This window comes from Triturus cristatus, chromosome 4_1, assembly GCF_964204655.1.
Source record: "Triturus cristatus chromosome 4_1, aTriCri1.1, whole genome shotgun sequence".
NCBI classification, from domain to species: Eukaryota; Metazoa; Chordata; class Amphibia; order Caudata; family Salamandridae; genus Triturus; species Triturus cristatus.
The window spans coordinates 123,081,089-123,102,436 of record NC_140585.1 but is presented as its reverse complement, the minus strand read 5'-3'; the positions used below and the strand labels follow the sequence as shown (position 1 = coordinate 123,102,436).

At 38.8% G+C, this 21,348-nt stretch overlaps 24 non-coding genes across 24 annotated transcripts; all 24 read right to left on the bottom strand.

Moving 5' to 3' along the window:
- Window positions 1–84: 84 nt before the first annotated feature.
- Window positions 85–157, bottom strand: TRNAA-AGC (transfer RNA alanine (anticodon AGC)). Its single transcript has one exon. It is a non-coding gene; the product is annotated as a tRNA-Ala (tRNA).
- Window positions 158–502: 345 nt separating this feature from the next.
- Window positions 503–575, bottom strand: TRNAK-CUU (transfer RNA lysine (anticodon CUU)). The gene has a single exon. It is a non-coding gene; the product is annotated as a tRNA-Lys (tRNA).
- Window positions 576–1,346: 771 nt separating this feature from the next.
- Window positions 1,347–1,419, bottom strand: TRNAK-CUU (transfer RNA lysine (anticodon CUU)). Its single transcript has one exon. It is a non-coding gene; the product is annotated as a tRNA-Lys (tRNA).
- A 353-nt stretch (window positions 1,420–1,772) lies between these two features.
- TRNAA-AGC (transfer RNA alanine (anticodon AGC)) lies at window positions 1,773–1,845 on the bottom strand. The gene has a single exon. It is a non-coding gene; the product is annotated as a tRNA-Ala (tRNA).
- Window positions 1,846–2,190: 345 nt separating this feature from the next.
- On the bottom strand, window positions 2,191–2,263 carry TRNAK-CUU (transfer RNA lysine (anticodon CUU)). The gene has a single exon. It is a non-coding gene; the product is annotated as a tRNA-Lys (tRNA).
- Window positions 2,264–2,616: 353 nt separating this feature from the next.
- TRNAA-AGC (transfer RNA alanine (anticodon AGC)) lies at window positions 2,617–2,689 on the bottom strand. The gene has a single exon. It is a non-coding gene; the product is annotated as a tRNA-Ala (tRNA).
- A 345-nt stretch (window positions 2,690–3,034) lies between these two features.
- TRNAK-CUU (transfer RNA lysine (anticodon CUU)) lies at window positions 3,035–3,107 on the bottom strand. Its single transcript has one exon. It is a non-coding gene; the product is annotated as a tRNA-Lys (tRNA).
- A 353-nt stretch (window positions 3,108–3,460) lies between these two features.
- Window positions 3,461–3,533, bottom strand: TRNAA-AGC (transfer RNA alanine (anticodon AGC)). Its single transcript has one exon. It is a non-coding gene; the product is annotated as a tRNA-Ala (tRNA).
- A 2,418-nt stretch (window positions 3,534–5,951) lies between these two features.
- TRNAA-AGC (transfer RNA alanine (anticodon AGC)) lies at window positions 5,952–6,024 on the bottom strand. The gene has a single exon. It is a non-coding gene; the product is annotated as a tRNA-Ala (tRNA).
- Window positions 6,025–6,795: 771 nt separating this feature from the next.
- Window positions 6,796–6,868, bottom strand: TRNAA-AGC (transfer RNA alanine (anticodon AGC)). Its single transcript has one exon. It is a non-coding gene; the product is annotated as a tRNA-Ala (tRNA).
- A 1,574-nt stretch (window positions 6,869–8,442) lies between these two features.
- On the bottom strand, window positions 8,443–8,515 carry TRNAA-AGC (transfer RNA alanine (anticodon AGC)). The gene has a single exon. It is a non-coding gene; the product is annotated as a tRNA-Ala (tRNA).
- Window positions 8,516–9,286: 771 nt separating this feature from the next.
- Window positions 9,287–9,359, bottom strand: TRNAA-AGC (transfer RNA alanine (anticodon AGC)). The gene has a single exon. It is a non-coding gene; the product is annotated as a tRNA-Ala (tRNA).
- Window positions 9,360–10,130: 771 nt separating this feature from the next.
- Window positions 10,131–10,203, bottom strand: TRNAA-AGC (transfer RNA alanine (anticodon AGC)). Its single transcript has one exon. It is a non-coding gene; the product is annotated as a tRNA-Ala (tRNA).
- Window positions 10,204–12,621: 2,418 nt separating this feature from the next.
- Window positions 12,622–12,694, bottom strand: TRNAA-AGC (transfer RNA alanine (anticodon AGC)). Its single transcript has one exon. It is a non-coding gene; the product is annotated as a tRNA-Ala (tRNA).
- A 771-nt stretch (window positions 12,695–13,465) lies between these two features.
- Window positions 13,466–13,538, bottom strand: TRNAA-AGC (transfer RNA alanine (anticodon AGC)). Its single transcript has one exon. It is a non-coding gene; the product is annotated as a tRNA-Ala (tRNA).
- A 345-nt stretch (window positions 13,539–13,883) lies between these two features.
- Window positions 13,884–13,956, bottom strand: TRNAK-CUU (transfer RNA lysine (anticodon CUU)). Its single transcript has one exon. It is a non-coding gene; the product is annotated as a tRNA-Lys (tRNA).
- A 353-nt stretch (window positions 13,957–14,309) lies between these two features.
- Window positions 14,310–14,382, bottom strand: TRNAA-AGC (transfer RNA alanine (anticodon AGC)). Its single transcript has one exon. It is a non-coding gene; the product is annotated as a tRNA-Ala (tRNA).
- Window positions 14,383–14,727: 345 nt separating this feature from the next.
- Window positions 14,728–14,800, bottom strand: TRNAK-CUU (transfer RNA lysine (anticodon CUU)). Its single transcript has one exon. It is a non-coding gene; the product is annotated as a tRNA-Lys (tRNA).
- A 353-nt stretch (window positions 14,801–15,153) lies between these two features.
- On the bottom strand, window positions 15,154–15,226 carry TRNAA-AGC (transfer RNA alanine (anticodon AGC)). The gene has a single exon. It is a non-coding gene; the product is annotated as a tRNA-Ala (tRNA).
- Window positions 15,227–18,062: 2,836 nt separating this feature from the next.
- Window positions 18,063–18,135, bottom strand: TRNAK-CUU (transfer RNA lysine (anticodon CUU)). Its single transcript has one exon. It is a non-coding gene; the product is annotated as a tRNA-Lys (tRNA).
- Window positions 18,136–18,488: 353 nt separating this feature from the next.
- Window positions 18,489–18,561, bottom strand: TRNAA-AGC (transfer RNA alanine (anticodon AGC)). The gene has a single exon. It is a non-coding gene; the product is annotated as a tRNA-Ala (tRNA).
- Window positions 18,562–18,906: 345 nt separating this feature from the next.
- Window positions 18,907–18,979, bottom strand: TRNAK-CUU (transfer RNA lysine (anticodon CUU)). The gene has a single exon. It is a non-coding gene; the product is annotated as a tRNA-Lys (tRNA).
- A 353-nt stretch (window positions 18,980–19,332) lies between these two features.
- On the bottom strand, window positions 19,333–19,405 carry TRNAA-AGC (transfer RNA alanine (anticodon AGC)). The gene has a single exon. It is a non-coding gene; the product is annotated as a tRNA-Ala (tRNA).
- Window positions 19,406–19,750: 345 nt separating this feature from the next.
- On the bottom strand, window positions 19,751–19,823 carry TRNAK-CUU (transfer RNA lysine (anticodon CUU)). Its single transcript has one exon. It is a non-coding gene; the product is annotated as a tRNA-Lys (tRNA).
- Between the last annotated feature and the right edge of the window lie 1,525 nt (window positions 19,824–21,348).

Here is a 21,348-nt window from a genome sequence, read left to right as displayed (position 1 = left end):
AGCCATCTGTGACTTTTCTGTTCTTACTCTGCAACAACCATGGCAATTACAAGTTAAAAAGTAAAATGTATGCAAATTTTAGAATGGAGAATGCGGGCATCGATCCCGCTACCTCTCGCATGCTAAGCGAGCGCTCTACCATTTGAGCTAATTCCCCTGTGTGCTCACTCAGCATCACATTTCAAAAGTAACGTTACTGCTGTCCACACTTTATTTTAAGTCTAATTGCCCATAACATGAGTGTTCAGTTCACTCCTAACTGATGCCTTAACTACACCTAGGGGATGTTTTACACTTCAGGTTGGCATGTTTAGTACTTGAATAGGAGTGATATCACTGCATGTTAACCTAGACTCAGGCCCTACCTAATCTTGGAGATACATTTCTCATGAATGAGTAACCAAGGGAGATACAATTTTTAGGAGTTAGTGCATGTCTAATGCAAGATTAATCACCATATTATGAGAGCCAATGCTATCATCCAGCAAAAAATACTTGTTTTCGCCCAACGTGGGGCTCGAACCCACGACCCTGAGATTAAGAGTCTCATGCTCTACCGACTGAGCTAGCCGGGCTCCCACTTAAATATGGTATGCAGACTCATCATTTTTTATTAAGGAAAACTGTTTCTGGATATTCCTCTGCTCTTGTTTTGCAAGGAACTTCACTTTTATACATCCTTCAGAGGAAAGAATGTCAAGTAAAATAAGACGAAATGAAAATGGAAGGTGTGAAATTTTCATTTTGAGATTGCATAAGAAATCAAATTCCTCTCACGTGCTATAGAATACCTAAACACTTTTGATTAAACCACTTTAGTTGTTATAATGACACCAAATTTGAAAGCCATCTGTGACTTTTCTGTTCTTACTCTGCAACAACCATGGCAATTACAAGTTAAAAAGTAAAATGTATGCAAATTATAGAATAGAGAATGCGGGCATCGATCCCGCTACCTCTCGCATGCTAAGCGAGTGCTCTACCATTTGAGCTAATTCCCCTGTGTGCTCACTCAGCATCACATTTCAAAAGTAACGTTACTGCTGTCCACACTTTATTTTAAGTCTAATTGCCCATAACATGAGTGTTCAGTTCACTCCTAACTGATGCCTTAACTACACCTAGGGGATGTTTTACACTTCAGGTTGGCATGTTTAGTACTTGAATAGGAGTGATATCACTGTATGTTAACCTAGACTCAGGCCCTACCTAATCTTGGAGATACATTTCTCATGAATGAGTAACCAAGGGAGATACAATTTTTAGGAGTTAGTGCATGTCTAATGCAAGATTAATCACCATATTATGAGAGCCAATGCTATCATCCAGCAAAAAATACTGGTTTTCGCCCAACGTGGGGCTCGAACCCACGACCCTGAGATTAAGAGTCTCATGCTCTACCGACTGAGCTAGCCGGGCTCCCACTTAAATATGGTATGCAGACTCATCATTTTTTATTAAGGAAAACTGTTTCTGGATATTCCTCTGCTCTTGCTTTGCAAGGAACTTCACTTTTATACATCCTTCAGAGGAAAGAATGTCAAGTAAAATAAGACGAAATGAAAATGGAAGGTGTGAAATTTTCATTTTGAGATTGCATAAGAAATCAAATTCCTCTCACGTGCTATAGAATACCTAAACACTTTTGATTAAACCACTTTAGTTGTTATAATGACACCAAATTTGAAAGCCATCTGTGACTTTTCTGTTCTTACTCTGCAACAACCATGGCAATTACAAGTTAAAAAGTAAAATGTATGCAAATTTTAGAATGGAGAATGCGGGCATCGATCCCGCTACCTCTCGCATGCTAAGCGAGCGCTCTACCATTTGAGCTAATTCCCCTGTGTGCTCACTCAGCATCACATTTCAAAAGTAACGTTACTGCTGTCCACACTTTATTTTAAGTCTAATTGCCCATAACATGAGTGTTCAGTTCACTCCTAACTGATGCCTTAACTACACCTAGGGGATGTTTTACACTTCAGGTTGGCATGTTTAGTACTTGAATAGGAGTGATATCACTGCATGTTAACCTAGACTCAGGCCCTACCTAATCTTGGAGATACATTTCTCATGAATGAGTAACCAAGGGAGATACAATTTTTAGGAGTTAGTGCATGTCTAATGCAAGATTAATCACCATATTATGAGAGCCAATGCTATCATCCAGCAAAAAATACTTGTTTTCGCCCAACGTGGGGCTCGAACCCACGACCCTGAGATTAAGAGTCTCATGCTCTACCGACTGAGCTAGCCGGGCTCCCACTGAAATATGGTATGCAGACTCATCATTTTTTATTAAGGAAAACTGTTTCTGGATATTCCTCTGCTCTTGTTTTGCAAGGAACTTCACTTTTATACATCCTTCAGAGGAAAGAATGTCAAGTAAAATAAGACGAAATGAAAATGGAAGGTGTGAAATTTTCATTTTGAGATTGCATAAGAAATCAAATTCCTCTCACGTGCTATAGAATACCTAAACACTTTTGATTAAACCACTTTAGTTGTTATAATGACACCAAATTTGAAAGCCATCTGTGACTTTTCTGTTCTTACTCTGCAACAACCATGGCAATTACAAGTTAAAAAGTAAAATGTATGCAAATTTTAAAATGGAGAATGCGGGCATCGATCCCGCTACCTCTCGCATGCTAAGCGAGCGCTCTACCATTTGAGCTAATTCCCCTGTGTGCTCACTCAGCATCACATTTCAAAAGTAACGTTACTGCTGTCCACACTTTATTTTAAGTCTAATTGCCCATAACATGAGTGTTCAGTTCACTCCTAACTGATGCCTTAACTACACCTAGGGGATGTTTTACACTTCAGGTTGGCATGTTTAGTACTTGAATAGGAGTGATATCACTGTATGTTAACCTAGACTCAGGCCCTACCTAATCTTGGAGATACATTTCTCATGAATGAGTAACCAAGGGAGATACAATTTTTAGGAGTTAGTGCATGTCTAATGCAAGATTAATCACCATATTATGAGAGCCAATGCTATCATCCAGCAAAAAATACTCGTTTTCGCCCAACGTGGGGCTCGAACCCACGACCATGAGATTAAGAGTCTCATGCTCTACCGACTGAGCTAGCCGGGCTCCCACTTAAATATGGTATGCAGACTCATCATTTTTTATTAAGGAAAACTGTTTCTGGATATTCCTCTGCTCTTGTTTTGCAAGGAACTTCACTTTTATACATCCTTCAGAGGAAAGAATGTCAAGTAAAATAAGACGAAATGAAAATGGAAGGTGTGAAATTTTCATTTTGAGATTGCATAAGAAATCAAATTCCTCTCACGTGCTATAGAATACCTAAACACTTTTGATTAAACCACTTTAGTTGTTATAATGACACCAAATTTGAAAGCCATCTGTGACTTTTCTGTTCTTACTCTGCAACAACCATGGCAATTACAAGTTAAAAAGTAAAATGTATGCAAATTTTAGAATGGAGAATGCGGGCATCGATCCCGCTACCTCTCGCATGCTAAGCGAGCGCTCTACCATTTGAGCTAATTCCCCTGTGTGCTCACTCAGCATCACATTTCAAAAGTAACGTTACTGCTGTCCACACTTTATTTTAAGTCTAATTGCCCATAACATGAGTGTTCAGTTCACTCCTAACTGATGCCTTAACTACACCTAGGGGATGTTTTACACTTCAGGTTGGCATGTTTAGTACTTGAATAGGAGTGATATCACTGTATGTTAACCTAGACTCAGGCCCTACCTAATCTTGGAGATACATTTCTCATGAATGAGTAACCAAGGGAGATACAATTTTTAGGAGTTAGTGCATGTCTAATGCAAGATTAATCACCATATTATGAGAGCCAATGCAATCATCCAGCAAAAAATACTCGTTTTCGCCCAACGTGGGGCTCGAACCCACAACCCTGATATTAAGAGTCTCATTCTCTACCGACTGAGCTAGCCGGGCTCCCACTTAAATATGGTATGCAGACTCATCATTTTTTATTAAGGAAAACCGTTTCTGGATATTCCTCTGCTCTTGTTTTGCAAGGAACTTCACTTTCATACATCCTTCAGAGGAAAGAATGTCAAGTAAAATAAGACGAAATGAAAATGGAAGGTGTGAAATTTTCATTTTGAGATTGCATAAGAAATCAAATTCCGCACACGTGCTATAGAATACCTAAACACTTTTGATTAAACCACTTTAGTTGTTATAATGACACCAAATTTGAAAGCCATCTGTGACTTTTCTGTTCTTACTCTGCAACAACCATGGCAATTACAAGTTAAAAAGTAAAATGTATGCAAATTTTAGAATGGAGAATGCGGGCATCGATCCCGCTACCTCTCGTATGCTAAGCGAGCGCTCTACCATTTGAGCTAATTCCCCTGTGTGCTCACTCAGCATCACATTTCAAAAGTAACGTTACTGCTGTCCACACTGTATTTTAAGTCTAATTGCCCATAACATGAGTGTTCAGTTCACTCCTAACTGATGCCTTAACTACACCTAGGGGATGTTTTACACTTCAGGTTGGCATGTTTAGTACTTGAATAGGAGTGATATCACTGTATGTTAACCTAGACTCAGGCCCTACCTAATCTTGGAGATACATTTCTCATGAATGAGTAACCAAGGGAGATACAATTTTTAGGAGTTAGTGCATGTCTAATGCAAGATTAATCACCATATTATGAGAGCCAATGCTATCATCCAGCAAAAAATACTCGTTTTCGCCCAACGTGGGGCTCGAACCCACGACCCTGAGATTAAGAGTTATGGTATGCAGACTCATCATTTTTTATTAAGGAACACTGTTTCTGGATATTCCTCTGCTCTTGCTTTGCAAGGAACTTCACTTTTATACATCCTTCAGAGGAAAGAATGTCAAGTAAAATAAGACGAAATGAAAATGGAAGGTGTGAAATTTTCATTTTGAGATTGCATAAGAAATCAAATTCCTCTCACGTGCTATAGAATACCTAAACACTTTTGATTAAACCACTTTAGTTGTTATAATGACACCAAATTTGAAAGCCATCTGTGACTTTTCTGTTCTTACTCTGCAACAACCATGGCAATTACAAGTTAAAAAGTAAAATGTATGCAAATTTTAGAATGGAGAATGCGGGCATCAATCCCGCTACCTCTCGCATGCTAAGCGAGCGCTCTACCATTTGAGCTAATTCCCCTGTGTGCTCACTCAGCATCACATTTCAAAAGTAACGTTACTGCTGTCCACACTTTATTTTAAGTCTAATTGCCCATAACATGAGTGGTCAGTTCACTCCTAACTGATGCCTTAACTACACCTAGGGGATGTTTTACACTTCAGGTTGGCATGTTTAGTACTTGAATAGGAGTGATATCACTGTATGTTAACCTAGACTCAGGCCCTACCTAATCTTGGAGATACATTTCTCATGAATGAGTAACCAAGGGAGATACAATTTTTAGGAGTTAGTGCATGTCTAATGCAAGATTAATCACCATATTATGAGAGCCAATGCAATCATCCAGCAAAAAATACTCGTTTTCGCCCAACGTGGGGCTCGAACCCACGACCCTGATATTAAGAGTCTCATGCTCTACCGACTGAGCTAGCCGGGCTCCCACTTAAATATGGTATGCAGACTCATCATTTTTTATTAAGGAAAACTGTTTCTGGATATTCCTCTGCTCTTGTTTTGCAAGGAACTTCACTTTTATACATCCTTCAGAGGAAAGAATGTCAAGTAAAATAAGACGAAATGAAAATGGAAGGTGTGAAATTTTCATTTTGAGATTGCATAAGAAATCAAATTCCTCTCACGTGCTATAGAATACCTAAACACTTTTGATTAAACCACTTTAGTTGTTATAATGACACCAAATTTGAAAGCCATCTGTGACTTTTCTGTTCTTACTCTGCAACAACCATGGCAATTACAAGTTAAAAAGTAAAATGTATGCAAATTTTAAAATGGAGAATGCGGGCATCGATCCCGCTACCTCTCGCATGCTAAGCGAGCGCTCTACCATTTGAGCTAATTCCCCTGTGTGCTCACTCAGCATCACATTTCAAAAGTAACGTTACTGCTGTCCACACTTTATTTTAAGTCTAATTGCCCATAACATGAGTGTTCAGTTCACTCCTAACTGATGCCTTAACTACACCTAGGGGATGTTTTACACTTCAGGTTGGCATGTTTAGTACTTGAATAGGAGTGATATCACTGTATGTTAACCTAGACTCAGGCCCTACCTAATCTTGGAGATACATTTCTCATGAATGAGTAACCAAGGGAGATACAATTTTTAGGAGTTAGTGCATGTCTAATGCAAGATTAATCACCATATTATGAGAGCCAATGCTATCATCCAGCAAAATATACTCGTTTTCGCCCAACGTGGGGCTCGAACCCACGACCCTGAGATTAAGAGTCTCATGCTCTACCGACTGAGCTAGCCGGGATCCCACTTAAATATGGTATGCAGACTCATCATTTTTTATTAAGGAAAACTGTTTCTGGATATTCCTCTGCTCTTGTTTTGCAAGGAACTTCACTTTTATACATCCTTCAGAGGAAAGAATGTCAAGTAAAATAAGACGAAATGAAAATGGAAGGTGTGAAATTTTCATTTTGAGATTGCATAAGAAATCAAATTCCTCTCACGTGCTATAGAATACCTAAACACTTTTGATTAAACCACTTTAGTTGTTATAATGACACCAAATTTGAAAGCCATCTGTGACTTTTCTGTTCTTACTCTGCAACAACCATGGCAATTACAAGTTAAAAAGTAAAATGTATGCAAATTTTAGAATGGAGAATGCGGGCATCGATCCCGCTACCTCTCGCATGCTAAGCGAGCGCTCTACCATTTGAGCTAATTCCCCTGTGTGCTCACTCAGCATCACATTTCAAAAGTAACGTTACTGCTGTCCACACTTTATTTTAAGTCTAATTGCCCATAACATGAGTGTTGAGTTCACTCCTAACTGATGCCTTAACTACACCTAGGGGATGTTTTACACTTCAGGTTGGCATGTTTAGTACTTGAATAGGAGTGATATCACTGTATGTTAACCTAGACTCAGGCCCTACCTAATCTTGGAGATACATTTCTCATGAATGAGTAACCAAGGGAGATACAATTTTTAGGAGTTAGTGCATGTCTAATGCAAGATTAATCACCATATTATGAGAGCCAATGCTATCATCCAGCAAAAAATACTCGTTTTCGCCCAACGTGGGGCTCGAACCCACGACCCTGAGATTAAGAGTTATGGTATGCAGACTCATCATTTTTTATTAAGGAACACTGTTTCTGGATATTCCTCTGCTCTTGCTTTGCAAGGAACTTCACTTTTATACATCCTTCAGAGGAAAGAATGTCAAGTAAAATAAGACGAAATGAAAATGGAAGGTGTGAAATTTTCATTTTGAGATTGCATAAGAAATCAAATTCCTCTCACGTGCTATAGAATACCTAAACACTTTTGAATAAACCACTTTAGTTGTTATAATGACACCAAATTTGAAAGCCATCTGTGACTTTTCTGTTCTTACTCTGCAACAACCATGGCAATTACAAGTTAAAAAGTAAAATGTATGCAAATTTTAGAATGGAGAATGCGTGCATCAATCCCGCTACCTCTCGCATGCTAAGCGAGCGCTCTACCATTTGAGCTAATTCCCCTGTGTGCTCACTCAGCATCACATTTCAAAAGTAACGTTACTGCTGTCCACACTTTATTTTAAGTCTAATTGCCCATAACATGAGTGGTCAGTTCACTCCTAACTGATGCCTTAACTACACCTAGGGGATGTTTTACACTTCAGGTTGGCATGTTTAGTACTTGAATAGGAGTGATATCACTGTATGTTAACCTAGACTCAGGCCCTACCTAATCTTGGAGATACATTTCTCATGAATGAGTAACCAAGGGAGATACAATTTTTAGGAGTTAGTGCATGTCTAATGCAAGATTAATCACCATATTATGAGAGCCAATGCAATCATCCAGCAAAAAATACTCGTTTTCGCCCAACGTGGGGCTCGAACCCACGACCCTGATATTAAGAGTCTCATGCTCTACCGACTGAGCTAGCCGGGCTCCCACTTAAATATGGTATGCAGACTCATCATTTTATATTAAGGAAAACTGTTTCTGGATATTCCTCTGCTCTTGTTTTGCAAGGAACTTCACTTTTATACATCCTTCAGAGGAAAGAATGTCAAGTAAAATAAGACGAAATGAAAATGGAAGGTGTGAAATTTTCATTTTGAGATTGCATAAGAAATCAAATTCCTCTCACGTGCTATAGAATACCTAAACACTTTTGATTAAACCACTTTAGTTGTTATAATGACACCAAATTTGAAAGCCATCTGTGACTTTTCTGTTCTTACTCTGCAACAACCATGGCAATTACAAGTTAAAAAGTAAAATGTATGCAAATTTTAAAATGGAGAATGCGGGCATCGATCCCGCTACCTCTCGCATGCTAAGCGAGCGCTCTACCATTTGAGCTAATTCCCCTGTGTGCTCACTCAGCATCACATTTCAAAAGTAACGTTACTGCTGTCCACACTTTATTTTAAGTCTAATTGCCCATAACATGAGTGTTCAGTTCACTCCTAACTGATGCCTTAACTACACCTAGGGGATGTTTTACACTTCAGGTTGGCATGTTTAGTACTTGAATAGGAGTGATATCACTGTATGTTAACCTAGACTCAGGCCCTACCTAATCTTGGAGATACATTTCTCATGAATGAGTAACCAAGGGAGATACAATTTTTAGGAGTTAGTGCATGTCTAATGCAAGATTAATCACCATATTATGAGAGCCAATGCTATCATCCAGCAAAATATACTCGTTTTCGCCCAACGTGGGGCTCGAACCCACGACCCTGAGATTAAGAGTCTCATGCTCTACCGACTGAGCTAGCCGGGATCCCACTTAAATATGGTATGCAGACTCATCATTTTTTATTAAGGAAAACTGTTTCTGGATATTCCTCTGCTCTTGTTTTGCAAGGAACTTCACTTTTATACATCCTTCAGAGGAAAGAATGTCAAGTAAAATAAGACGAAATGAAAATGGAAGGTGTGAAATTTTCATTTTGAGATTGCATAAGAAATCAAATTCCTCTCACGTGCTATAGAATACCTAAACACTTTTGATTAAACCACTTTAGTTGTTATAATGACACCAAATTTGAAAGCCATCTGTGACTTTTCTGTTCTTACTCTGCAACAACCATGGCAATTACAAGTTAAAAAGTAAAATGTATGCAAATTTTAGAATGGAGAATGCGGGCATCGATCCCGCTACCTCTCGCATGCTAAGCGAGCGCTCTACCATTTGAGCTAATTCCCCTGTGTGCTCACGCAGCATCACATTTCAAAAGTAACGTTACTGCTGTCCACACTTTATTTTAAGTCTAATTGCCCATAACATGAGTGTTCAGTTCACTCCTAACTGATGCCTTAACTACACCTAGGGGATGTTTTACACTTCAGGTTGGCATGTTTAGTACTTGAATAGGAGTGATATCACTGCATGTTAACTTAGACTCAGGCCCTACCTAATCTTGGAGATACATTTCTCATGAATGAGTAACCAAGGGAGATACAATTTTTAGGAGTTAGTGCATGTCTAATGCAAGATTAATCACCATATTATGAGAGCCAATGCTATCATCCAGCAAAAAATACTCGTTTTCGCCCAACGTGGGGCTCGAACCCACAACCATGAGATTAAGAGTCTCATGCTCTACCGACTGAGCTAGCCGGGCTCCCACTTAAATATGGTATGCAGACTCATCATTTTTTATTAAGGAAAACTGTTTCTGGATATTCCTCTGCTCTTGTTTTGCAAGGAACTTCACTTTTATACATCCTTCAGAGGAAAGAATGTCAAGTAAAATAAGACGAAATGAAAATGGAAGGTGTGAAATTTTCATTTTGAGATTGCATAAGAAATCAAATTCCTCTCACGTGCTATAGAATACCTAAACACTTTTGATTAAACCACTTTAGTTGTTATAATGACACCAAATTTGAAAGCCATCTGTGACTTTTCTGTTCTTACTCTGCAACAACCATGGCAATTACAAGTTAAAAAGTAAAATGTATGCAAATTTTAGAATGGAGAATGCGGGCATCGATCCCGCTACCTCTCGCATGCTAAGCGAGCGCTCTACCATTTGAGCTAATTCCCCTGTGTGCTCACTCAGCATCACATTTCAAAAGTAACGTTACTGCTGTCCACACTTTATTTTAAGTCTAATTGCCCATAACATGAGTGTTCAGTTCACTCCTAACTGATGCCTTAACTACACCTAGGGGATGTTTTACACTTCAGGTTGGCATGTTTAGTACTTGAATAGGAGTGATATCACTGTATGTTAACCTAGACTCAGGCCCTACCTAATCTTGGAGATACATTTCTCATGAATGAGTAACCAAGGGAGATACAATTTTTAGGAGTTAGTGCATGTCTAATGCAAGATTAATCACCATATTATGAGAGCCAATGCAATCATCCAGCAAAAAATACTCGTTTTCGCCCAACGTGGGGCTCGAACCCACGACCCTGATATTAAGAGTCTCATGCTCTACCGACTGAGCTAGCCGGGCTCCCACTTAAATATGGTATGCAGACTCATCATTTTTTATTAAGGAAAACCGTTTCTGGATATTCCTCTGCTCTTGTTTTGCAAGGAACTTCACTTTCATACATCCTTCAGAGGAAAGAATGTCAAGTAAAATAAGACGAAATGAAAATGGAAGGTGTGAAATTTTCATTTTGAGATTGCATAAGAAATCAAATTCCGCACACGTGCTATAGAATACCTAAACACTTTTGATTAAACCACTTTAGTTGTTATAATGACACCAAATTTGAAAGCCATCTGTGACTTTTCTGTTCTTACTCTGCAACAACCATGGCAATTACAAGTTAAAAAGTAAAATGTATGCAAATTTTAGAATGGAGAATGCGGGCATCGATCCCGCTACCTCTCGTATGCTAAGCGAGCGCTCTACCATTTGAGCTAATTCCCCTGTGTGCTCACTCAGCATCACATTTCAAAAGTAACGTTACTGCTGTCCACACTGTATTTTAAGTCTAATTGCCCATAACATGAGTGTTCAGTTCACTCCTAACTGATGCCTTAACTACACCTAGGGGATGTTTTACACTTCAGGTTGGCATGTTTAGTACTTGAATAGGAGTGATATCACTGTATGTTAACCTAGACTCAGGCCCTACCTAATCTTGGAGATACATTTCTCATGAATGAGTAACCAAGGGAGATACAATTTTTAGGAGTTAGTGCATGTCTAATGCAAGATTAATCACCATATTATGAGAGCCAATGCTATCATCCAGCAAAAAATACTCGTTTTCGCCCAACGTGGGGCTCGAACCCACGACCCTGAGATTAAGAGTTATGGTATGCAGACTCATCATTTTTTATTAAGGAACACTGTTTCTGGATATTCCTCTGCTCTTGCTTTGCAAGGAACTTCACTTTTATACATCCTTCAGAGGAAAGAATGTCAAGTAAAATAAGACGAAATGAAAATGGAAGGTGTGAAATTTTCATTTTGAGATTGCATAAGAAATCAAATTCCTCTCACGTGCTATAGAATACCTAAACACTTTTGATTAAACCACTTTAGTTGTTATAATGACACCAAATTTGAAAGCCATCTGTGACTTTTCTGTTCTTACTCTGCAACAACCATGGCAATTACAAGTTAAAAAGTAAAATGTATGCAAATTTTAGAATGGAGAATGCGGGCATCAATCCCGCTACCTCTCGCATGCTAAGCGAGCGCTCTACCATTTGAGCTAATTCCCCTGTGTGCTCACTCAGCATCACATTTCAAAAGTAACGTTACTGCTGTCCACACTTTATTTTAAGTCTAATTGCCCATAACATGAGTGTTCAGTTCACTCCTAACTGATGCCTTAACTACACCTAGGGGATGTTTTACACTTCAGGTTGGCATGTTTAGTACTTGAATAGGAGTGATATCACTGTATGTTAACCTAGACTCAGGCCCTACCTAATCTTGGAGATACATTTCTCATGAATGAGTAACCAAGGGAGATACAATTTTTAGGAGTTAGTGCATGTCTAATGCAAGATTAATCACCATATTATGAGAGCCAATGCAATCATCCAGCAAAAAATACTCGTTTTCGCCCAACGTGGGGCTCGAACCCACGACCCTGATATTAAGAGTCTCATGCTCTACCGACTGAGCTAGCCGGGCTCCCACTTAAATATGGTATGCAGACTCATCATTTTTTATTAAGGAAAACTGTTTCTGGATATTCCTCTGCTCTTGTTTTGCAAGGAACTTCACTTTTATACATCCTTCAGAGGAAAGAATGTCAAGTAAAATAAGACGAAATGAAAATGGAAGGTGTGAAATTTTCATTTTGAGATTGCATAAGAAATCAAATTCCTCTCACGTGCTATAGAATACCTAAACACTTTTGATTAAACCACTTTAGTTGTTATAATGACACCAAATTTGAAAGCCATCTGTGACTTTTCTGTTCTTACTCTGCAACAACCATGGCAATTACAAGTTAAAAAGTAAAATGTATGCAAATTTTAAAATGGAGAATGCGGGCATCGATCCCGCTACCTCTCGCATGCTAAGCGAGCGCTCTACCATTTGAGCTAATTCCCCTGTGTGCTCACTCAGCATCACATTTCAAAAGTAACGTTACTGCTGTCCACACTTTATTTTAAGTCTAATTGCCCATAACATGAGTGTTCAGTTCACTCCTAACTGATGCCTTAACTACACCTAGGGGATGTTTTACACTTCAGGTTGGCATGTTTAGTACTTGAATAGGAGTGATATCACTGTATGTTAACCTAGACTCAGGCCCTACCTAATCTTGGAGATACATTTCTCATGAATGAGTAACCAAGGGAGATACAATTTTTAGGAGTTAGTGCATGTCTAATGCAAGATTAATCACCATATTATGAGAGCCAATGCTATCATCCAGCAAAAAATACTCGTTTTCGCCCAACGTGGGGCTCGAACCCACGACCCTGAGATTAAGAGTCTCATGCTCTACCGACTGAGCTAGCCGGGATCCCACTTAAATATGGTATGCAGACTCATCATTTTTTATTAAGGAAAACTGTTTCTGGATATTCCTCTGCTCTTGTTTTGCAAGGAACTTCACTTTTATACATCCTTCAGAGGAAAGAATGTCAAGTAAAATAAGACGAAATGAAAATGGAAGGTGTGAAATTTTCATTTTGAGATTGCATAAGAAATCAAATTCCTCTCACGTGCTATAGAATACCTAAACACTTTTGATTAAACCACTTTAGTTGTTATAATGACACCAAATTTGAAAGCCATCTGTGACTTTTCTGTTCTTACTCTGCAACAACCATGGCAATTACAAGTTAAAAAGTAAAATGTATGCAAATTTTAGAATGGAGAATGCGGGCATCGATCCCGCTACCTCTCGCATGCTAAGCGAGCGCTCTACCATTTGAGCTAATTCCCCTGTGTGCTCACTCAGCATCACATTTCAAAAGTAACGTTACTGCTGTCCACACTTTATTTTAAGTCTAATTGCCCATAACATGAGTGTTCAGTTCACTCCTAACTGATGCCTTAACTACACCTAGGGGATGTTTTACACTTCAGGTTGGCATGTTTAGTACTTGAATAGGAGTGATATCACTGCATGTTAACCTAGACTCAGGCCCTACCTAATCTTGGAGATACATTTCTCATGAATGAGTAACCAAGGGAGATACAATTTTTAGGAGTTAGTGCATGTCTAATGCAAGATTAATCACCATATTATGAGAGCCAATGCTATCATCCAGCAAAAAATACTTGTTTTCGCCCAACGTGGGGCTCGAACCCACGACCCTGAGATTAAGAGTCTCATGCTCTACCGACTGAGCTAGCCGGGCTCCCACTTAAATATGGTATGCAGACTCATCATTTTTTATTAAGGAAAACTGTTTCTGGATATTCCTCTGCTCTTGTTTTGCAAGGAACTTCACTTTTATACATTCTTCAGAGGAAAGAATGTCAAGTAAAATAAGACGAAATGAAAATGGAAGGTGTGAAATTTTCATTTTGAGATTGCATAAGAAATCAAATTCCTCTCACGTGCTATAGAATACCTAAACACTTTTGATTAAACCACTTTAGTTGTTATAATGACACCAAATTTGAAAGCCATCTGTGACTTTTCTGTTCTTACTCTGCAACAACCATGGCAATTACAAGTTAAAAAGTAAAATGTATGCAAATTTTAAAATGGAGAATGCGGGCATCGATCCCGCTACCTCTCGCATGCTAAGCGAGCGCTCTACCATTTGAGCTAATTCCCCTGTGTGCTCACTCAGCATCACATTTCAAAAGTAACGTTACTGCTGTCCACACTTTATTTTAAGTCTAATTGCCCATAACATGAGTGTTCAGTTCACTCCTAACTGATGCCTTAACTACACCTAGGGGATGTTTTACACTTCAGGTTGGCATGTTTAGTACTTGAATAGGAGTGATATCACTGTATGTTAACCTAGACTCAGGCCCTACCTAATCTTGGAGATACATTTCTCATGAATGAGTAACCAAGGGAGATACAATTTTTAGGAGTTAGTGCATGTCTAATGCAAGATTACTCACCATATTATGAGAGCCAATGCTATCATCCAGCAAAAAATACTAGTTTTCGCCCAACGTGGGGCTCGAACCCACGACCATGAGATTAAGAGTCTCATGCTCTACCGACTGAGCTAGCCGGGCTCCCACTTAAATATGGTATGCAGACTCATCATTTTTTATTAAGGAAAACTGTTTCTGGATATTCCTCTGCTCTTGTTTTGCAAGGAACTTCACTTTTATACATCCTTCAGAGGAAAGAATGTCAAGTAAAATAAGACGAAATGAAAATGGAAGGTGTGAAATTTTCATTTTGAGATTGCATAAGAAATCAAATTCCTCTCACGTGCTATAGAATACCTAAACACTTTTGATTAAACCACTTTAGTTGTTATAATGACACCAAATTTGAAAGCCATCTGTGACTTTTCTGTTCTTACTCTGCAACAACCATGGCAATTACAAGTTAAAAAGTAAAATGTATGCAAATTTTAGAATGGAGAATGCGGGCATCGATCCCGCTACCTCTCGCATGCTAAGCGAGCGCTCTACCATTTGAGCTAATTCCCCTGTGTGCTCACTCAGCATCACATTTCAAAAGTAACGTTACTGCTGTCCACACTGTATTTTAAGTCTAATTGCCCATAACATGAGTGTTCAGTTCACTCCTAACTGATGCCTTAACTACACCTAGGGGATGTTTTACACTTCAGGTTGGCATGTTTAGTACTTGAATAGGAGTGATATCACTGTATGTTAACCTAGACTCAGGCCCTACCTAATCTTGGAGATACATTTCTCATGAATGAGTAACCAAGGGAGATACAATTTTTAGGAGTTAGTGCATGTCTAATGCAAGATTAATCACCATATTATGAGAGCCAATGCAATCATCCAGCAAAAAATACTCGTTTTCGCCCAACGTGGGGCTCGAACCCACGACCCTGATATTAAGAGTCTCATGCTCTACCGACTGAGCTAGCCGGGCTCCCACTTAAATACGGTATGCAGACTCATCATTTTTTATTAAGGAAAACCGTTTCTGGATATTCCTCTGCTCTTGTTTTGCAAGGAACTTCACTTTCATACATCCTTCAGAGGAAAGAATGTCAAGTAAAATAAGACGAAATGAAAATGGAAGGTGTGAAATTTTCATTTTGAGATTGCATAAGAAATCAAATTCCTCTCACGTGCTATAGAATAAATAAACACTTTTGATTAAACCACTTTAGTTGTTATAATGACACCAAATTTGAAAGCCATCTGTGACTTTTCTGTTCTTACTCTGCAACAAACATGGCAATTACAAGTTAAAAAGTAAAATGTATGCAAATTTTAGAATGGAGAATGCGGGCATCGATCCCGCTACCTCTCGTATGCTAAGCGAGCGCTCTACCATTTGAGCTAATTCTCCTGTGTGCTCACTCAGCATCACATTTCAAAAGTAACGTTACTGCTGTCCACACTGTATTTTAAGTCTAATTGCCCATAACATGAGTGTTCAGTTCACTCCTAACTGATGCCTTAACTACACCTAGGGGATGTTTTACACTTCAGGTTGGCATGTTTAGTACTTGAATAGGAGTGATATCACTGTATGTTAACCTAGACTCAGGCCCTACCTAATCTTGGAGATACATTTCTCATGAATGAGTAACCAAGGGAGATACAATTTTTAGGAGTTAGTGCATGTCTAATGCAAGATTAATAACCATATTATGAGAGCCAATGCTATCATCCAGCAAAAAATACTCGTTTTCGCCCAACGTGGGGCTCGAACCCACGACCCTGAGATTAAGAGTTATGGTATGCAGACTCATCATTTTTTATTAAGGAAAACTGTTTCTGGATATTCCTCTGCTCTTGTTTTGCAAGGAACTTCACTTTTATACATCCTTCAGAGGAAAGAATGTCAAGTAAAATAAGACGAAATGAAAATGGAAGGTGTGAAATTTTCATTTTGAGATTGCATAAGAAATCAAATTCCTCTCACGTGCTATAGAATACCTAAACACTTTTGATTAAACCACTTTAGTTGTTATAATGACACCAAATTTGAAAGCCATCTGTGACTTTTCTGTTCTTACTCTGCAACAACCATGGCAATTACAAGTTAAAAAGTAAAATGTATGCAAATTTTAGAATGGAGAATGCGGGCATCGATGCCGCTACATCTCGCATGCTAAGCGAGCGCTCTACCATTTGAGCTAATTCCCCTGTGTGCTCACTCAGCATCACATTTCAAAAGTAACGTTACTGCTGTCCACACTTTATTTTAAGTCTAATTGCCCATAACATGAGTGTTCAGTTCACTCCTAACTGATGCCTTAACTACACCTAGGGGATGTTTTACACTTCAGGTTGGCATGTTTAGTACTTGAATAGGAGTGATATCACTGTATGTTAACCTAGACTCAGGCCCTACCTAATCTTGGAGATACATTTCTCATGAATGAGTAACCAAGGGAGATACAATTTTTAGGAGTTAGTGCATGTCTAATGCAAGATTAATCACCATATTATGAGAGCCAATGCAATCATCCAGCAAAAAATACTCGTTTTCGCCCAACGTGGGGCTCGAACCCACGACCCTGATATTAAGAGTCTCATGCTCTACCGACTGAGCTAGCCGGGCTCCCACTTAAATATGGTATGCAGACTCATCATTTTTTATTAAGGAAAACCGTTTCTGGATATTCCTCTGCTCTTGTTTTGCAAGGAACTTCACTTTTATACATCCTTCAGAGGAAAGAATGTCAAGTAAAATAAGACGAAATGAAAATGGAAGGTGTGAAATTTTCATTTTGAGATTGCATAAGAAATCAAATTCCTCTCACGTGCTATAGAATACCTAAACACTTTTGATTAAACCACTTTAGTTGTTATAATGACACCAAATTTGAAAGCCATCTGTGACTTTTCTGTTCTTACTCTGCAACAACCATGGCAATTACAAGTTAAAAAGTAAAATGTATGCAAATTTTAGAATAGAGAATGCGGGCATCGATCCCGCTACCTCTCGCATGCTAAGCGAGTGCTCTACCATTTGAGCTAATTCCCCTGTGTGCTCACTCAGCATCACATTTCAAAAGTAACGTTACTGCTGTCCACACTTTATTTTAAGTCTAATTGCCCATAACATGAGTGTTCAGTTCACTCCTAACTGATGCCTTAACTACACCTAGGGGATGTTTTACACTTCAGGTTGGCATGTTTAGTACTTGAATAGGAGTGATATCACTGTATGTTAACCTAGACTCAGGCCCTACCTAATCTTGGAGATACATTTCTCATGAATGAGTAACCAAGGGAGATACAATTTTTAGGAGTTAGTGCATGTCTAATGCAAGATTAATCACCATATTATGAGAGCCAATGCTATCATCCAGCAAAAAATACTGGTTTTCGCCCAACGTGGGGCTCGAACCCACGACCCTGAGATTAAGAGTCTCATGCTCTACCGACTGAGCTAGCCGGGCTCCCACTTAAATATGGTATGCAGACTCATCATTTTTTATTAAGGAAAACTGTTTCTGGATATTCCTCTGCTCTTGCTTTGCAAGGAACTTCACTTTTATACATCCTTCAGAGGAAAGAATGTCAAGTAAAATAAGACGAAATGAAAATGGAAGGTGTGAAATTTTCATTTTGAGATTGCATAAGAAATCAAATTCCTCTCACGTGCTATAGAATACCTAAACACTTTTGATTAAACCACTTTAGTTGTTATAATGACACCAAATTTGAAAGCCATCTGTGACTTTTCTGTTCTTACTCTGCAACAACCATGGCAATTACAAGTTAAAAAGTAAAATGTATGCAAATTTTAGAATGGAGAATGCGGGCATCGATCCCGCTACCTCTCGCATGCTAAGCGAGCGCTCTACCATTTGAGCTAATTCCCCTGTGTGCTCACTCAGCATCACATTTCAAAAGTAACGTTACTGCTGTCCACACTTTATTTTAAGTCTAATTGCCCATAACATGAGTGTTCAGTTCACTCCTAACTGATGCCTTAACTACACCTAGGGGATGTTTTACACTTCAGGTTGGCATGTTTAGTACTTGAATAGGAGTGATATCACTGCATGTTAACCTAGACTCAGGCCCTACCTAATCTTGGAGATACATTTCTCATGAATGAGTAACCAAGGGAGATACAATTTTTAGGAGTTAGTGCATGTCTAATGCAAGATTAATCACCATATTATGAGAGCCAATGCTATCATCCAGCAAAAAATACTTGTTTTCGCCCAACGTGGGGCTCGAACCCACGACCCTGAGATTAAGAGTCTCATGCTCTACCGACTGAGCTAGCCGGGCTCCCACTGAAATATGGTATGCAGACTCATCATTTTTTATTAAGGAAAACTGTTTCTGGATATTCCTCTGCTCTTGTTTTGCAAGGAACTTCACTTTTATACATCCTTCAGAGGAAAGAATGTCAAGTAAAATAAGACGAAATGAAAATGGAAGGTGTGAAATTTTCATTTTGAGATTGCATAAGAAATCAAATTCCTCTCACGTGCTATAGAATACCTAAACACTTTTGATTAAACCACTTTAGTTGTTATAATGACACCAAATTTGAAAGCCATCTGTGACTTTTCTGTTCTTACTCTGCAACAACCATGGCAATTACAAGTTAAAAAGTAAAATGTATGCAAATTTTAAAATGGAGAATGCGGGCATCGATCCCGCTACCTCTCGCATGCTAAGCGAGCGCTCTACCATTTGAGCTAATTCCCCTGTGTGCTCACTCAGCATCACATTTCAAAAGTAACGTTACTGCTGTCCACACTTTATTTTAAGTCTAATTGCCCATAACATGAGTGTTCAGTTCACTCCTAACTGATGCCTTAACTACACCTAGGGGATGTTTTACACTTCAGGTTGGCATGTTTAGTACTTGAATAGGAGTGATATCACTGTATGTTAACCTAGACTCAGGCCCTACCTAATCTTGGAGATACATTTCTCATGAATGAGTAACCAAGGGAGATACAATTTTTAGGAGTTAGTGCATGTCTAATGCAAGATTAATCACCATATTATGAGAGCCAATGCTATCATCCAGCAAAAAATACTCGTTTTCGCCCAACGTGGGGCTCGAACCCACGACCATGAGATTAAGAGTCTCATGCTCTACCGACTGAGCTAGCCGGGCTCCCACTTAAATATGGTATGCAGACTCATCATTTTTTATTAAGGAAAACTGTTTCTGGATATTCCTCTGCTCTTGTTTTGCAAGGAACTTCACTTTTATACATCCTTCAGAGGAAATAATGTCAAGTAAAATAAGACGAAATGAAAATGGAAGGTGTGAAATTTTCATTTTGAGATTGCATAAGAAATCAAATTCCTCTCACGTGCTATAGAATACCTAAACACTTTTGATTAAACCACTTTAGTTGTTATAATGACACCAAATTTGAAAGCCATCTGTGACTTTTCTGTTCTTACTCTGCAACAACCATGGCAATTACAAGTTAAAAAGTAAAATGTATGCAAATTTTAGAATGCAGAATGCGGGCATCGATCCCGCTACCTCTCGCATGCTAAGCGAGCGCTCTACCATTTGAGCTAATTCCCCTGTGTGCTCACTCAGCATCACATTTCAAAAGTAACGTTACTGCTGTCCACACTTTATTTTAAGTCTAATTGCCCATAACATGAGTGTTCAGTTCACTCCTAACTGATGCCTTAACTACACCTAGGGGATGTTTTACACTTCAGGTTGGCATGTTTAGTACTTGAATAGGAGTGATATCACTGTATGTTAACCTAGACTCAGGCCCTACCTAATCTTGGAGATACATTTCTCATGAATGAGTAACCAAGGGAGATACAATTTTTAGGAGTTAGTGCATGTCTAATGCAAGATTAATCACCATATTATGAGAGCCAATGCAATCATCCAGCAAAAAATACTTGTTTTCGCCCAACGTGGGGCTCGAACCCACGACCCTGATATTAAGAGTCTCATGCTCTACCGACTGAGCTAGCCGGGCTCCCACTTAAATATGGTATGCAGACTCATCATTTTTTATTAAGGAAAACCGTTTCTGGATATTCCTCTGCTCTTGTTTTGCAAGGAACTTCACTTTCATACATCCTTCAGAGGAAAGAATGTCAAGTAAAATAAGACGAAATGAAAATGGAAGGTGTGAAATTTTCATTTTGAGATTGCATAAGAAATCAAATTCCTCTCACGTGCTATAGAATACCTAAACACTTTTGATTAAACCACTTTAGTTGTTATAATGACACCAAATTTGAAAGCCATCTGTGACTTTTCTGTTCTTACTCTGCAACAACCATGGCAATTACAAGTTAAAAAGTAAAATGTATGCAAATTTTAGAATGGAGAATGCGGGCATCGATCCCGCTACCTCTCGTATGCTAAGCGAGCGCTCTACCATTTGAGCTAATTCCCCTGTGTGCTCACTCAGCATCACATTTCAAAAGTAACGTTACTGCTGTCCACACTGTATTTTAAGTCTAATTGCCCATAACATGAGTGTTCAGTTCACTCCTAACTGATGCCTTAACTACACCTAGGGGATGTTTTACACTTCAGGTTGCATGTTTAGTACTTGAATAGGAGTGATATCACTGTATGTTAACCTAGACTCAGGCCCTACCTAATCTTGGAGATACATTTCTCATGAATGAGTAACCAAGGGAGATAC